This window comes from Eschrichtius robustus, chromosome 1 (assembly GCF_028021215.1).
Source record: "Eschrichtius robustus isolate mEscRob2 chromosome 1, mEscRob2.pri, whole genome shotgun sequence".
Classification (NCBI taxonomy): Eukaryota; Metazoa; Chordata; class Mammalia; order Artiodactyla; family Eschrichtiidae; genus Eschrichtius; species Eschrichtius robustus.
Window position 1 is genome coordinate 145434277 of NC_090824.1, and position 15459 is coordinate 145449735.

The window sequence follows — 15459 nt, forward strand, 5'->3', positions numbered from 1 at the left end:
CATTCCATGAGGTTTGGAGCTCTCCCGGGAGGTCTTTGGGCCCAACCATGCAGAAAGAAGCGAGTTAGCTGCCAAGGAAATGCTACAGGTTTAAGGGATGGAGTGAAAGTGTGCTGCAGGGGTCATTTTGTCCAGCCGCCTTCTGGTGCTGCGAGCCTGTGATCTCCAGCATGCATGGCTTCAAGCCAGAGAAGTCATGCCGTTTCAAGGGTCCAGGATGTTGGAGGCGTTCCCTCATTGCACGGCTGTGGGTGACACGTTGGTTCTGGAGGACCTGGGTCTCATGGTTTCTCCAAGGTCTTGTCCTTGAAGGGAAGAAAGACAATGTGCAAGGTGCTACGATAAGATACCCAGTTGCTGCAAGGGTTTGCCCCGCCACTTAGGGCATTGGAATGGCTCCCTTGCCATTAGCTTTGGTGGCGGTCCTAGGAAGTTCCTCTGGCTTGGCAGGAGACCAGGAAGTATGCCTGCTGGTGAGTCTCCCTTGATCAATCCAGGGGTTCCTCAGGTGCCCTTTGTCACGGGTCCCTACGAGCCGCTTTTGATGGAGGTCATCATATTCGGCCAAGGGCCCTTCCCTTGTGGAAGATCTCTCCCCTTGAGGGTGTGTCCACTGTGTGGAATCATAAGTGCCAAGGGCGTGTTTGTTGCCAAAGAGGGCACTTGCTCTTAGGCTGAGGGGGCCCAGTTGTCCTGAGGGTGTCTCGGGGGATTAGGAAGACATCGTTTTGCTGTGATGCAGGGCAGATTGCTCAGGAGAGGAATTTCAGGGCCCGAGACCAGGGTGTTGTTGGTCGGCGGCACTCTTTGTCCTGACGCCCGCACGCTCTGAAGGTGCCTGTGCCACGATGCTTTCACGTTTGGGTGCGTACAAACAGGCAAGATGGACAGCAAATGAAATGTTGAGGAGAGATAGAACACACATCACTGGGTGGTATCGACCTTTCCCTCGCTGCGCCCGTGCACCCTCCTCAAGCCTGCGTGTGTTCTCTCACCCGAGCCAGGTGGAATGCCAGGGAAAGAATGCCAGCAGCAGCCTGGGGCCATCCGTATAATCCCTGATACCCGTTGAAAGGAGGACGGCGTGGCAAGGCGAGGCCAGGCGAAGGAGTCTCGGAGGGGTCCTGGCGTGCATTCCATGAGGATCCTGCTTTAACCCTTCTTGCGGTAAGCGACACTTCTTTGCTAAACCTAAAGGTTTGGTGACGGAACGTGTGCACCGGGGCTGCACCCTCACCTTCTGGTCTTTTCTTGGGGAACACGATCTTTGATGCCCTGAGAACTGGCTGCATTTCCTGACCCATGGCTCGGCTCTGGCCACTTCTGTACGCTGATATGATTCAGCTCGCTGGCTGTCCCATGGTGGAATCTGCAACTTTGCATGTCCAACGTTTGAGCATGTGCTTGGATCGATGATGACTCCCACAAATGCATTCCTTGGAAATCTGAACAAAATGAGTGAGAAATCCCTACCGTCTCCTCGTTGGAACTGAGGTCCAGCACGTGGCTCCCAAAAGGAAAGTACGGAGAGGTTCACATTGCATTTGCGGCCGTGGGTGTCCACAGCCACGTTGTTCAAGTTGAGGGTTGTGGTCATCTCATGGGGAGAAGAGCCATTGGGAAAGGAGCCTGGGATGCCAATGCAGGCGGGAAGGTGTGGGACAGCGTGCCGTCTCTGTGTTCCTTGGTCTAGCCAGGACTGTTATCCCCTGCCACGGTTCAGCATGCAGGTAGGAGAGGAAGCATGCGCCATTGCTGGTTCTGCCACCTGCGCTTGAGTTCTACAGGCTGCCCCCACCTGCTGGTCATTGCCTTGTGGCCTCAAAGAAACAGAAGTCTGTAGGCTCAGGGTCAGAACAGGATTCCAGGCCTAGGGCAGGCTTCTTTGTCATGTTCTGCGTGGGAGACCATATGCAATTTAGATTTCTCCTGATGAGGGGAGAAATCAAATGGGCCAAAGTTCCTGGGAGTTTAGGCAATCTGATGCCTCCCCCTCGGGTTGTGTCCTGCTTGTGTGTGCTGTGTGAAGGGGCTGGAAAATGCCTTAGTCAAGCTTGGTCATGGCAAGCTTCCTTGGTGAGGGGTGGCTCTGGCATCTTGCCGTGACACGTTGGGATCCCGGTGGAGAGAGAGTAAGGCAAGGCAAGTGAAAGAGAGACGTGAGATGGCTGGCTAAGCCCACAGGTTTACTGGTGGGTGGATAGATCGACGGTGGTCATGGGATTCCCGGAACACATTTGGGATTCCCTCAGGAGCATCTGGAGGCACGTGTAGGGAGAGAATACGGGAGCACATTTGTGGACTGTCCCGCCTCTTTCCTCTCCTTGGTCGATTTGCTTCATGGCGGGTCCTTGTCCAGCGAAAGGTTGCCTTCATGGCACAGTATGGTGTCTTCTCATGGGGGCCGATTTGGAGGCCTTGGGGTGTTTTGTCCCTGTCTGGCCACGTTTCCCCTGTGTTGAAGACGTGAAGGTGTTCCTGAGGACAGCCAAGCATCATTTCTATACCCGGCCCACAGAGCGTTCCCGGAGGATTGGAGCTCTACCAGGAGGTCATTGGGCGCAACCATGCAGAAACAAGGGAGTCGGCTGCCAAGGAAAGGCTACAGTTTTAAGGGCAGGAGAGGATGTGTGGCCTGGGTGTCATTTTTCCTGCCACCCGCTGCTGCGTCGAGACTGTGGTATCCGGCGAGCCTGGCCACAGGCCAGACAAGTCATACCGGTTCAAGTGTCTAGGCTGTTGTCTGGGTTCTCTCGTTGCATGGCTGTGGGTAACAAGTTGCTTGCAGAGTACCTGAGCCTCACGGTTTCCCCAATGTCACGTCACTGATGGGCCCAGAGTGTGAAACTACCAGACACCACTGCAAGTTACACCATTGATGCAAGGGTTTCCCCGCCGCGTTGAGCATCGGAATGGTTCCCATGCCATTAGCTTTGTGTGTGGGCCAAGGGTAGGTTGCCAGTCTTGGCAGCAGGCCAGGAAGTATGGCTCCAGGTGAATCTCCATTGTTCAGTCCAGGAGTTCCTCTGGTGCGTTTTGTCACCGGTCCCTACAAGCTGCTTTTGTTGGAGGTCGTCCCATTTGGCCAAGGGCCGTTCCCTTGTGGAAGATCTCAGGGACCACATTTCCCCTTGAGGGTGAGTCCACTGTGTGGAAGCGTATGCGCCAGGAGTGGTTTGGTTCCCCAGAGGGCAGTGGCTCTTACGCTGAGTAATCCCATTTCCCCTGAGGGTGTCTCAGCGGTTCAGGATGACATCCCTATGCTGTGTCGGTGGGGAGGCGGCTCAGGCGGGGAAGTTCAAGGCCCATACCAGGGGTTTGATGGACGGCCGTGCTCTTTGTGTTGATGCCCGTGCACTCTGAAGGCATCCGTGCCACGAAGCATTCACGTTTGGCTGTGGACACACAGCCATGATGGGCTGCAAATGAAATGTTGAGGGGAGATAGAGCGCACATCGCTGGGCGGTATCACCCTTTGCCTCTGTGCCCCCGTTCACTTTTCTCAAACATCCCTGTGTTCTGTCACACTGAGGCAGGTGGTGGAGTGCCCGGGAACAAACACCTGCAGCAGCATGGGGCCCTCTGTATAGTCCATGGTACCTGGCGAAGTGAGGACAGTGCGGCAAGTTGAGGCAAGTCGAGGCAAAAGAGTCTCAGAGTGATTTTGGCGTGAAGTACTTGAGGATCCTCGTAGGAACTTTGTGGTGGTGAGTGGAAATTCTTTGCAGAAACCTAGATGTTTGGCCACTTGGACTTGTGCCCTGAGACTACACCCTCACCTTCTTGGCTCTTCCAGTGGCACCCCAGATCCGATGCCATGATCCTTAGCTCCATTTGCAGGCCCGTGGGTCGGCTCTGGCCGCTCCTGACTGCTGACATGATTGAGATCGTTGGCTGCCCTGCGGTGGAGCCTGCAACTTTGAACGTGCAGCCTTTGAGCAGGTGGATTGATGATGACTCCCATAAATGCACTGCTTGGAACTCTGAACCAATGAATGGGTCTCAGGTTTCTCCGCGGTCATGTCACTGATGGGCCCGGGGGTGAAAATACAAGGCGGCAGGGCAAGTTACCCAGTTGCTACAAGGGTTTGCCCTGCCAGTTTGGGCATTGGAATATCTCCAATGCCAATAGCTTTCTGTACGACCCAAGGGCATCGCCTCTGGCTTGACTAGGTTCCTGGTAGAAACCTTGTGGGGGTAAACGGAACTTCTTTGAAGAAACCTAGATGTTTGGCCACGGGGACTTGTGCGGCGAGACTACACCGTCACATTCCGGGCTTTTCCTGGGGCACCCGAGCTCCGATGCCCTGAGACTTGGGTGCACTTTCTGCCCCGTGGCTCGAGTCTGGCCGCTCCCTACTGCTGAGAGGATTGAGCTTGCTGACAGTCCGCGACTTTGCACGTCCAGCCTTTGAGCAGCTGCGTGGATCGCTGATGACTCCCATAAATGCATTCCTTCGAAATCTAAACAAAATGAATGAGCAATACCTACCATCTTCTCATCCTACCTGAGGTCCAGCACGTGGCTCCCAAAGGAAAATAAGGGAGAGGTCCATGTCGCATTTGCTACCGTGGGCTCACGCAGCAACATTGTTCAAGTTGAGGGTGGCGGGCTTCTCGTGCAGAAAGAGCCATGTGGAGAGGAGCCTGGGATGTCCATCTACGTGGGAAGGCTAAGGACAACTTGACGTCTCTGGGCACCTGAGTCTATCCAAAACTGCTATCCCCTGCCGCGGTCAGCATGCGGGTATGAAAGGAAGCATGAGCCACTGGTACTCCTCTTGCTTGCCCTCGAGACCTACAGGCCACCCTCGAGCTCAGGTCGTTGCCTTGTTCCCGCAAGGAAACAGAAGTCTCTGCACTCAGGGTCAGAGAAGGAGTCCTGGCCAGGCAAGGCTTCTATGTCATGTTCAGCTTGGGAGGTGGGATGTAGTTTACGTTTGCCCTGATGGTCAGGGGAAATCAAATGGGCCACCTTCCCACGGATTTGGGCGACGCTGTTGGCTCCTCCTTGGGTTGTGTCCTGCTTGTGTGTTGTGTGTGGAGAGGTTGGAAAATGCCTTAGGCAAATCCAGGGGACATCAAGCTACTTAGGTGAGGGGTGGATTCGTTTGGGTCCTGGTGGAGAGAGGAAGGCAAGGCGAGCGGGAAATACACGTGAGAGTGTTGGCTAAGCCCACAGGCTTACTGTTGGGTGGATAGATGGTCGGTGGACATAGGGTTCCCGGAACTCTTTTGGGATATCTTCAGGAGCATTTGGAGTCCCGTGTAGGGAAGGAATACAGGTGCACGTTCATGGACCATCCCAACCTTTTCCTCTCCTTTCTCAATGTGCTTCACGGCGGGTCCTTGTTCCAGTGAATGGTGCCTTCACGGCACAGTATGGTGTCTTCTCACTGGGCCCGATTTGGAGCCGTTGGGATGTTTTGTCCCTGTGTGGCCTCCTTGCCCCTATGTTGAGGATGTTAAGGTGTTCCTTAGGACAGCCCAGCGTCATTGCTATACCCATTCGGCATAGCATTCCATAAGGTTTGGAGCTCTCCCGGGAGGTCTTTGGGCCCAACCATGCAGAAAGAAGCGAGTTAGCTGCCAAGGAAATGCTACAGGTTTAAGGGCTGGAGTGAAAGTGTGCTGCAGGGGTCATTTTGTCCAGCCGCCTTCTGGTGCTGCGAGCCTGTGATCTCCAGCATGCATGGCTTCAAGCCAGAGAAGTCATGCCATTTCAAGGGTCCAGGATGTTGGAGGCGTTCCCTCATTGCACGGCTGTGGGTGACACATTGGTTCTGGAGGACCTGGGTCTCATAGTTTCTCCAAGGTCTTGTCCTTGAAGGGAAGAAAGACAATGTGCAAGGTGCTACGATAAGATACCCAGTTGCTGCAAGGGTTTGCCCCGCCACTTTGGGCATTGGAATGGCTCCCTTGCCATTAGCTTTGGTGGCGGTCCTAGGAAGTTCCTCTGGCTTGGCAGGAGACCAGGAAGTATGCCTGCTGGTGAGTCTCCCTTGATCAGTCCAGGGGTTCCTCAGGTACCCTTTGTCACGGGTCCCTACGAGCTGCTTTTGATGGAGGTCATCATATTCGGCCAAGGGCCCTTCCCTTGTGGAAGATCTCTCCCCTTGAGGGTGTGTCCACTGTGTGGAATCATAAGTGCCAAGGGCGTGTTTGTTGCCAAAGTGGGCACTTGCTCTTAGGCTGAGGGGGCCCAGTTGTCCTGAGGGTGTCTCGGGGGATCAGGAAGACATCATTTTGCTGTGATGCAGGGCAGATTGGTCAGGAGAGGAATTTCAGGGCCCGAGACCAGGGTGTTGTTGGTCGGCGGCACGCTTTGTCCTGACGGCCGCACGCTCTGAAGGCGCCTGTGCCACGATGCTTTCACGTTTGGGTGCGTACAAACAGGCAAGATGGACAGCAAATGAAATGTTGAGGAGAGATAGAACACACATCACTGGGTGGTATCGACCTTGCCCTCGCTGCGCCCGTGCATCCTCCTCAAGCCTGCGTGTGTTCTCTCACCCGAGCCAGGTGGAATGCCAGGGAAAGGATGCCAGCAGCAGCCTGGGGCCATCCGTATAATCCCTGATACCCGTTGAAAGGAGGACGGCGTGGCAAGGCGAGGCCAGGCGAAGGAGTCTCGGAGGGGTCCTGGCGTGCATTCCATGATGATCCTGCTTTAACCCATCTTGCGGTAAGCGACACTTCTTTGCTAAACCTAAAGGTTTGGTGACGGAACTTGTGCAGCGGGGATACACCCTCACCTTCTGGTCTTTTCTCGGGGAACACGAGCTTTGATGCCCTGAGAACTGGCTGCATTTCCTGACCCATGGCTCGGCTCTGGCCACTTCTGTACGCTGATATGATTCAGCTCGCTGGCCGTCCCATGGTGGAATCTGCAACTTTGCATGTCCAACGTTTGAGCATGTGCTTGGATCGATGATGACTCCCACAAATGCAATCCTTGGAAATCTGAACAAAATGAGTGAGAAATCCCTACCGTCTCCTCGTTGGAACTGAGGTCCAGCACGTGGCTCCCAAAAGGAAAGTACGGAGAGGTTCACATTGCATTTGCGGCCATGGGTGTCCACAGCCACGTTGTTCAAGTTGAGGGTTGTGGTCATCTCATGGGGAGAAGAGCCATTGGGAAAGGAGCCTGGGATGCCAATGCAGGCGGGAAGGTGTGGGACAGCGTGCCGTCTCTGTGTTCCTTGGTCTAGCCAGGACTTCTATCCCCTGCCACGGTTCAGCATGCAGGTAGGAGAGGAAGCATGCGCCATTGCTGGTTCTGCCACCTGCGCTTGAGTTCTACAGGCTGCCCCCACCTGCTGGTCATTGCCTTGTGGCCTCAAAGAAACAGAAGTCTGTAGGCTCAGGGTCAGAACAGGATTCCAGGCCTAGGGCAGGCTTCTTTGTCATGTTCTGCCTGGGAGACCATATGCAATTTAGGTTTCTCCTGATGAGGGGAGAAATCAAATGGGCCACAGTTCCTGGGAGTTTAGGCAATCAGATGGTTCCTCCTCGGGTTGTGTCCTGCTTGTGTGTGCTGTGTGAAGGGGCTGGAAAATGCCTTAGTCAAGCTTGGTCACGGCAAGCTTCCTTGGTGAGGGGTGGCTCTGGCATCTTGCCGTGACACGTTGGGATCCCGGTGGAGAGAGAGTAAGGCAAGGCGAGTGAAAGAGACACGTGAGATGGCTGGCTAAGCCCACAGGTTTACTGGTGGGTGGATAGATCGACGGTGGCCATGGGATTCCCGGAACACATTTGGGATTCCCTCAGGAGCATCTGGAGGCACGTGTAGGGAGAGAATACGGGAGCCCATTTGTGGACTGTCCCGCCTCTTTCCTCTCCTTGGTCGATTTGCTTCATGGCGGGTCCTTGTCCAGCGAAAGGTTGCCTTCATGGCACAGTATGGTGTCTTCTCATGGGGGCCGATTTGGAGGCCTTGGGGTGTTTTGTCCCTGTCTGGCCACGTTTCCCCTGTGTTGAAGACGTGAAGGTGTTCCTGAGGACAGCCAAGCATCATTTCTATACCCGGCCCACAGAGCTTTCCCTGAGGATTGGAGCTCTACCAGGAGGTCATTGGGCGCAACCATGCAGAAACAAGGGAGTCGGCTGCCAAGGAAAGGCTACAGTTTTAAGGGCAGGAGAGGATGTGTGGCCTGGGTGTCATTTTTCCTGCCACCCGCTGCTGCGTCGAGACTGTGGTATCCGGCGAGCCTGGCCACAGGCCAGACAAGTCATACCGGTTCAAGTGTCTAGGCTGTTGTCTGGGTTCTCTCGTTGCATGGCTGTGGGTAACAAGTTGCTTGCAGAGTACCTGAGCCTCACGGTTTCCCCAATGTCACGTCACTGATGGGCCCAGAGTGTGAATGTACCAGACACCACTGCAAGTTACACCATTGCTGCAAGGGTTTCCCCGCCGCGTTGAGCATCGGAATGGTTCCCATGCCATTAGCTTTGTGTGTGGGCCAAGGGTAGGTTGCCAGTCTTGGCAGCAGGCCAGGAAGTATGGCTCCAGGTGAATCTCCATTGTTCAGTCCAGGAGTTCCTCTGGTGCGTTTTGTCACCGGTCCCTACAAGCTGCTTTTGTTGCAGGTCGTGATATTTGGCCAAGGGCCGTTCCCTTGTGGAAGATCTCAGGGACCACATTTCCCCGTGAGGGTGAGTCCACTGTGTGGAAGCGTATGCGCCAGGAGTGGTTTGGTTCCCCAGAGGGCAGTGGCTCTTACGCTGAGTAATCCCATTTCCCCTGAGGGTGTCTCAGCGGTTCAGGATGACATCCCTATGCTGTGTCGGTGGGGAGGCGGCTCAGGCGGGGAAGTTCAAGGCCCATACCAGGGGTTTGATGGACGGCCGTGCTCTTTGTGTTGATGCCCGTGCACTCTGAAGGCATCCGTGCCACGAAACATTCACGTTTGGCTGTGGACACACAGACATGATGGGCTGCAAATGAAATGTTGAGGGGAGATAGAGCGCACATCGCTGGGCGGTATCACCCTTTGTCTCTGTGCCCCCGTTCACTTTTCTCAAACATCCCTGTGTTCTGTCACACTGAGGCAGGTGGTGGATTGCCCGGGAACAAACACCTGCAGCAGCATGGGGCCCTCTGTATAGTCCATGGTACCTGGCGAAGTGAGGACAGTGCGGCAAGTTGAGGCAAGTCGAGGCAAAAGATTCTCAGAGTGATTTTGGCGTGAAGTACTTGAGGATCCTCGTAGGAACTTTGTGGTGGTGAGTGGAAATTCTTTGCAGAAACCTAGATGTTTGGCCACTTGGACTTGTGCCCTGAGACTACACCCTCACCTTCTTGGCTCTTCCAGTGGCACCCCAGATCCGATGCCATTATCCTTAGCTCCATTTGCTGGCCCGTGGGTCGGCTCTGGCCGCTCCTGACTGCTGACATGATTGAGATCGTTGGCTCCCCTGCGGTGGAGCCTGCAACTTTGAACGTGCAGCCTTTGAGCAGGTGGATTGATGATGACTCCCATAAATGCACTGCTTGGAACTCTGAACCAATGAATGGGTCTCAGGTTTCTCCGCGGTCATGTCACTGATGGGCCCGGGGGTGAAAATACAAGGCGGCAGGGCAAGTTACCCAGTTGCTACAAGGGTTTGCCCTGCCAGTTTGGGCATTGGAATATCTCCAATGCCAATAGCTTTCTGTACGACCCAAGGGCATCGCCTCTGGCTTGACGAGGTTCCTGGTAGAAACCTTGTGGGGGTAAACGGAACTTCTTTGAAGAAACCTAGATGTTTGGCCACGGGGACTTCTGCGGCGAGACTACACCGTCACATTCCGGGCGCTTCCTGGGGCACCCGAGCTCCGATGCCCTGAGACTTGGGTGCACTTTCTGCCCCGTGGCTCGAGTCTGGCCTCTCCCTACTGCTGAGAGGATTGAGCTTGCTGACAGTCCGCGACTTTGCACGTCCAGCCTTTGAGCAGCTGTGTGGATCGCTGATGACTCCCATAAATGCATTCCTTCGAAATCTAAACAAAATGAATGAGCAATACCTACCATCTTCTCATCCTACCTGAGGTCCAGCACGTGGCTCCCAAAGGAAAATAAGGGAGAGGTCCATGTCGCATTTGCTACCGTGGGCTCGCGCAGCAACATTGTTCAAGTTGAGGGTGGCGGGCTTCTCGTGCAGAAAGAGCCATGTGGAGAGGAGCCTGGGATGTCCATCTATGTGGGAAGGCTAAGGACAACTTGACGTCTCTGGGCACCTGAGTCTATCCAAAACTGCTATCCCCTGCCGCGGTCAGCATGCGGGTATGAAAGGAAGCATGAGCCACTGGTACTCCTCTGGCTTGCCCTCGAGACCTACAGGCCACCCTCGAGCTCAGGTCGTTGCCTTGTTCCCGCAAGGAAACAGAAGTCTCTGCACTCAGGGTCAGAGAAGGAGTCCTGGCCAGGCAAGGCTTCTATGTCATGTTCAGCTTGGGAGGTGGGATGTAGTTTACGTTTGCCCTGATGGTCAGGGGAAATCAAATGGGCCACCATCCCACGGATTTGGGCGACGCTGTTGGCTCCTCCTTGGGTTGTGTCCTGCTTGTGTGTTGTGTGTGGAGAGGTTGGAAAATGCCTTAGGCAAATCCAGGGGACATCAAGCTACTTAGGTGAGGGGTGGATTCGTTTGGGTCCTGGTGGAGAGAGGAAGGCAAGGCGAGCGGGAAATACACGTGAGAGTGTTGGCTAAGCCCACAGGCTTACTGTTGGGTGGATAGATGGTCGGTGGACATAGGGTTCCCGGAACTCTTTTGGGATATCTTCAGGAGCATTTGGAGTCCCGTGTAGGGAAGGAATACAGGTGCACGTTCATGGACCATCCCAACCGTTTCCTCTCCTTTCTCAATGTGCTTCACGGCGGGTCCTTGTTCCAGTGAATGGTGCCTTCACGGCACAGTATGGTGTCTTCTCACTGGGCCCGATTTGGAGCCGTTGGGATGTTTTGTCCCTGTGTGGCCTCCTTGCCCCTATGTTGAGGATGTTAAGGTGTTCCTTAGGACAGCCCAGCGTCATTGCTATACCCATTCGGCATAGCATTCCATAAGGTTTGGAGCTCTCCCGGGAGGTCTTTGGGCCCATCCATGCAGAAAGAAGCGAGTTAGCTGCCAAGGAAATGCTACAGGTTTAAGGGCTGGAGTGAAAGTGTGCTGCAGGGGTCATTTTGTCCTGCCGCCTTCTGGTGCTGCGAGCCTGTGGTCTCAGCATGCATGGCTTCAAGCCAGAGAAGTCATGCCGTTTCAAGGGTCCAGGATGTTGGAGGCGTTCCCTCATTGCACGGCTGTGGGTGACACGTTGGTTCTGGAGGACCTGGGTCTCATGGTTTCTCCAAGGTCTTGTCCTTGAAGGGAAGAAAGACAATGTGCAAGGTGCTACGATAAGATACCAAGTTGCTGCAAGGGTTTGCCCCGCCACTTTGGGCATTGGAATGGCTCCCTTGCCATTAGCTTTGGTGGCGGTCCTAGGAAGTTCCTCTGGCTTGGCAGGAGACCAGGAAGTATGCCTGCTGGTGAGTCTCCCTTGATCAGTCCAGGGGTTCCTCAGGTACCCTTTGTCACGGGTCCCTACGAGCCGCTTTTGATGGAGGTCATCATATTCGGCCAAGGGCCCTTCCCTTGTGGAAGATCTCTCCCCTTGAGGGTGTGTCCACTGTGTGGAATCATAAGTGCCAAGGGCGTGTTTGTTGCCAAAGTGGGCACTTGCTCTTAGGCTGAGGGGGCCCAGTTGTCCTGAGGGTGTCTCGGGGGATCAGGAAGACATCGTTTTGCTGTGATGCAGGGCAGATTGCTCAGGAGAGGAATTTCAGGGCCCGAGACCAGGGTGTTGCTGGTCGGCGGCACTCTTTGTCCTGACGGCCGCATGCTCTGAAGGCGCCTGTGCGACGATGCTTTCACGTTTGGGTGCGTACAAACAGGCAAGATGGACAGCAAATGAAATGTTGAGGAGAGATAGAACACACATCACTGGGTGGTATCGACCTTTCCCTCGCTGCGCGCGTGCACCCTCCTCAAGCCTGCGTGTGTTCTCTCACCCGAGCCAGGTGGAATGCCAGGGAAAGGATGCCAGCAGCAGCCTGGGGCCATCCATATAATCCCTGATACCCGTTGAAAGGAGGACGGCGTGACAAGGCGAGGCCAGGCGAAGGAGACTCGGAGGGGTCCTGGCGTGCATTCCATGATGATCCTGCTTTAACCCATCTTGCGGTAAGCGACACTTCTTTGCTAAACCTAAAGGTTTGGTGACGGAACTTGTGCAGCGGGGATACACCCTCACCTTCTGGTCTTTTCTCGGGGAACACGAGCTTTGATGCCCTGAGAACTGGCTGCATTTCCTGACCCATGGCTCGGCTCTGGCCACTTCTGTACGCTGATATGATTCAGCTCGCTGGCCGTCCCATGGTGGAATCTGCAACTTTGCATGTCCAACGTTTGAGCATGTGCTTGGATCGATGATGACTCCCACAAATGCATTCCTTGGAAATCTGAACAAAATGAGTGAGAAATCCCTACCGTCTCCTCGTTGGAACTGAGGTCCAGCACGTGGCTCCCAAAAGGAAATTACGGAGAGGTTCACATTGCATTTGCGGCCATGGGTGTCCACAGCCACGTTGTTCAATTTGAGGGTTGTGGTCATCTCATGGGGAGAAGAGCCATTGGGAAAGGAGCCTGGGATGCCAATGCAGGCGGGAAGGTGTGGGACAGCGTGCCGTCTCTGTGTTCCTTGGTCTAGCCAGGACTTCTATCCCCTGCCACGGTTCAGCATGCAGGTAGGAGAGGAAGCATGCGCCATTGCTGGTTCTGCCACCTGCGCTTGAGTTCTACAGGCTGCCCCCACCTGCTGGTCATTGCCTTGTGGCCTCAAAGAAACAGAAGTCTGTAGGCTCAGGGTCAGAACAGGATTCCAGGCCTAGGGCAGGCTTCTTTGTCATGTTCTGCCTGGGAGACCATATGCAATTTAGGTTTCTCCTGATGAGGGGAGAAATCAAATGGGCCAAAGTTCCTGGGAGTTTAGGCAATCTGATGGCTCCTCCTCGGGTTGTGTCCTGCTTGTGTGTGCTGTGTGAAGGGGCTGGAAAATGCCTTAGTCAAGCTTGGTCATGGCAAGCTTCCTTGGTGAGGGGTGGCTCTGGCACCTTGCCGTGACACGTTGGGATCCCGGTGGAGAGAGAGTAAGGCAAGGCGAGTGAAAGAGAGACGTGAGATGGCTGGCTAAGCCCACAGGTTTACTGGTGGGTGGATAGATCGACGGTGGCCATGGGGTTCCCGGAACACATTTGGGATTCCCTCAGGAGCATCTGGAGGCACGTGTAGGGAGAGAATACGGGAGCACATTTGTAGACTGTCCCGCCTCTTTCCTGTCCTTGGTCGATTTGCTTCATGGCGGGTCCTTGTCCAGCGAAAGATTGCCTTCATGGCACAGTATGGTGTCTTCTCATGGGGGCCGATTTGGAGGCCTTGGGGTGTTTTGTCCCTCTCTGGCCACGTTTCCCCTGTGTTGAAGACGTGAAGGTGTTCCTGAGGACAGCCAAGCATCATTTCTATACCCGGCCCCCAGAGCGTTCCCTGAGGATTGGAGCTCTACCAGGAGGTCATTGGGCGCAACCATGCAGAAACAAGGGAGTCGGCTGCCAAGGAAAGGCTACAGTTTTAAGGGCAGGAGAGGATGTGTGGCCTGGGTGTCATTTTTCTTGCCAACCGCTGCTGCGTCGAGACTGTGGTATCCGCGAGCCTGGCCACAGGCCAGACAAGTCATACCGGTTCAAGTGTCTAGGCTGTTGTCTGGGTTCTCTCGTTGCATGGCTGTGGGTAACTAGTTGCTTGCAGAGTACCTGGGCCTCACGGTTTCCCCAATGTCACGTCACTGATGGGCCCAGAGTGTGAAAGTACCAGACACCACTGCAAGTTACACCATTGCTGCAAGGGTTTCCCCGCCGCGTTGAGCATCGGAATGGTTCCCATGCCATTAGCTTTGTGTGTGGGCCAAGGGTAGGTTGCCAGTCTTGGCAGCAGGCCAGGAAGTATGGCTACAGGTGAATCTCCATTGTTCAGTCCATGAGTTCCTCTGGTGCGTTTTGTCACCGGTCCCTACAAGCTGCTTTTGTTGGAGGTCGTCCCATTTGGCCAAGGGCCGTTCCCTTGTGGAAGATCTCAGGGACCACATTTCCTCTTGAGGGTGAGTCCACTGTGTGGAAGCGTATGCGCCAGGAGTGGTTTGGTTCCCCAGAGGGCAGTGGCTCTTACGCTGAGTAATCCCATTTCCCCTGAGGGTGTCTCAGCGGTTCAGGATGACATCCCTATGCTGTGTCGTTGGGGAGGCGGCTCAGGCGGGGAAGTTCGAGGCCCATACCAGGGGTTTGATGGACGGCCGTGCTCTTTGAGTTGATGCCAGTGCACTCTGAAGGCATCCGTGCCACGAAGCATTGACGTTTGGCTGTGGACACACAGACATGATGGGCTGCAAATGAAATGTTGAGGGGAGATAGAGCGCACATCGCTGGACGGTATCACCCTTTGCCTCTGTGCCCCCGTTCACTTTTCTCAAATATCCCTGTGTTCTGTCACACTGAGGCAGGTGGTGTAGTGCCCGGGAAAAAACACCTGCAGCAGCATGGGGCCCTCTGTATAGTCCATGGTACCTGGCGAAGTGAGGACAGTGCGGCAATTTGAGACAAGTCGAGGCAAAAGATTCTCAGAGTGATTTTGGCGTGAAGTACTTGAGGATCCTCGTAGGAACTTTGTGGTGGTGAGTGGAAATTCTTTGCAGAAACCTAGATGTTTGGCCACGGGGTCTTGTGCCCTGAGACTACACCCTCACCTTCTTGGCTCTTCCAGTGGCACCCCAGATCCGATGCCATTATCCTTAGCTCCATTTGCAGGCCCGTGGGTTGGCTCTGGCCGCTCCTGACTGCTGACATGATTGAGATCGTTGGCTGCCCTGCGGTGGAGCCTGCAACTTTGAAAGTGCAGCCTTTGAGCAGGTAGATTGATGATGACTCCTATAAATGCACTGCTTGGAACTCTGAACCAATGAATGGGTCTCAGGTTTCTCCGCGGTCATGTCACTGATGGGCCCGGGGGCGAAAATACAAGGCGCCAGGGCAAGTTACCCAGTTGCTGCAAGGGTTTGCCCTGCCAGTTTGGGCATTGGAATATCTCCAATGCCAATAACTTTCTGTACGACCCAAGGGCATCGCCTCTGGCTTGACTAGGTTCCTGGTAGAAACCTTGTGGGGGTAAACGGAACTTCTTTGAAGAAACCTAGATGTTTGTCCACGGGGACTTGTGCGGCGAGACTACACCGTCACATTCCGGGCTTTTCCTGGGGCCCCCGAGCTCCGATGCCCTGAGACTTGGGTGCACTTTCTGCCCCGTGGCTCGAGTCTGGCCGCTCCCTACTGCTGAGAGGATTGAGCTTGCTGACAGTCCGCGACTTTGCACGTCCAGCCTTTGAGCAGCTGCGT

At 54.8% G+C, this 15459-nt stretch overlaps 5 non-coding genes across 5 annotated transcripts; all 5 read left to right on the forward strand.

Annotated features, from left to right (window-relative positions):
• The first annotated feature begins 1406 nt into the window (after positions 1-1406).
• On the forward strand, positions 1407-1498 carry LOC137753151 (small nucleolar RNA SNORD116). The gene has a single exon (XR_011071399.1). It is a non-coding gene; the product is annotated as a small nucleolar RNA SNORD116 (small nucleolar RNA).
• A 2927-nt stretch (positions 1499-4425) lies between these two features.
• On the forward strand, positions 4426-4517 carry LOC137750095 (small nucleolar RNA SNORD116). Its single transcript, XR_011070365.1, has one exon. It is a non-coding gene; the product is annotated as a small nucleolar RNA SNORD116 (small nucleolar RNA).
• Positions 4518-6924: 2407 nt separating this feature from the next.
• On the forward strand, positions 6925-7016 carry LOC137753298 (small nucleolar RNA SNORD116). The gene has a single exon (XR_011071443.1). It is a non-coding gene; the product is annotated as a small nucleolar RNA SNORD116 (small nucleolar RNA).
• Positions 7017-9943: 2927 nt separating this feature from the next.
• On the forward strand, positions 9944-10035 carry LOC137750103 (small nucleolar RNA SNORD116). Its single transcript, XR_011070369.1, has one exon. It is a non-coding gene; the product is annotated as a small nucleolar RNA SNORD116 (small nucleolar RNA).
• A 2406-nt stretch (positions 10036-12441) lies between these two features.
• LOC137753152 (small nucleolar RNA SNORD116) lies at positions 12442-12533 on the forward strand. Its single transcript, XR_011071400.1, has one exon. It is a non-coding gene; the product is annotated as a small nucleolar RNA SNORD116 (small nucleolar RNA).
• The last annotated feature ends 2926 nt before the right edge of the window (positions 12534-15459 follow it).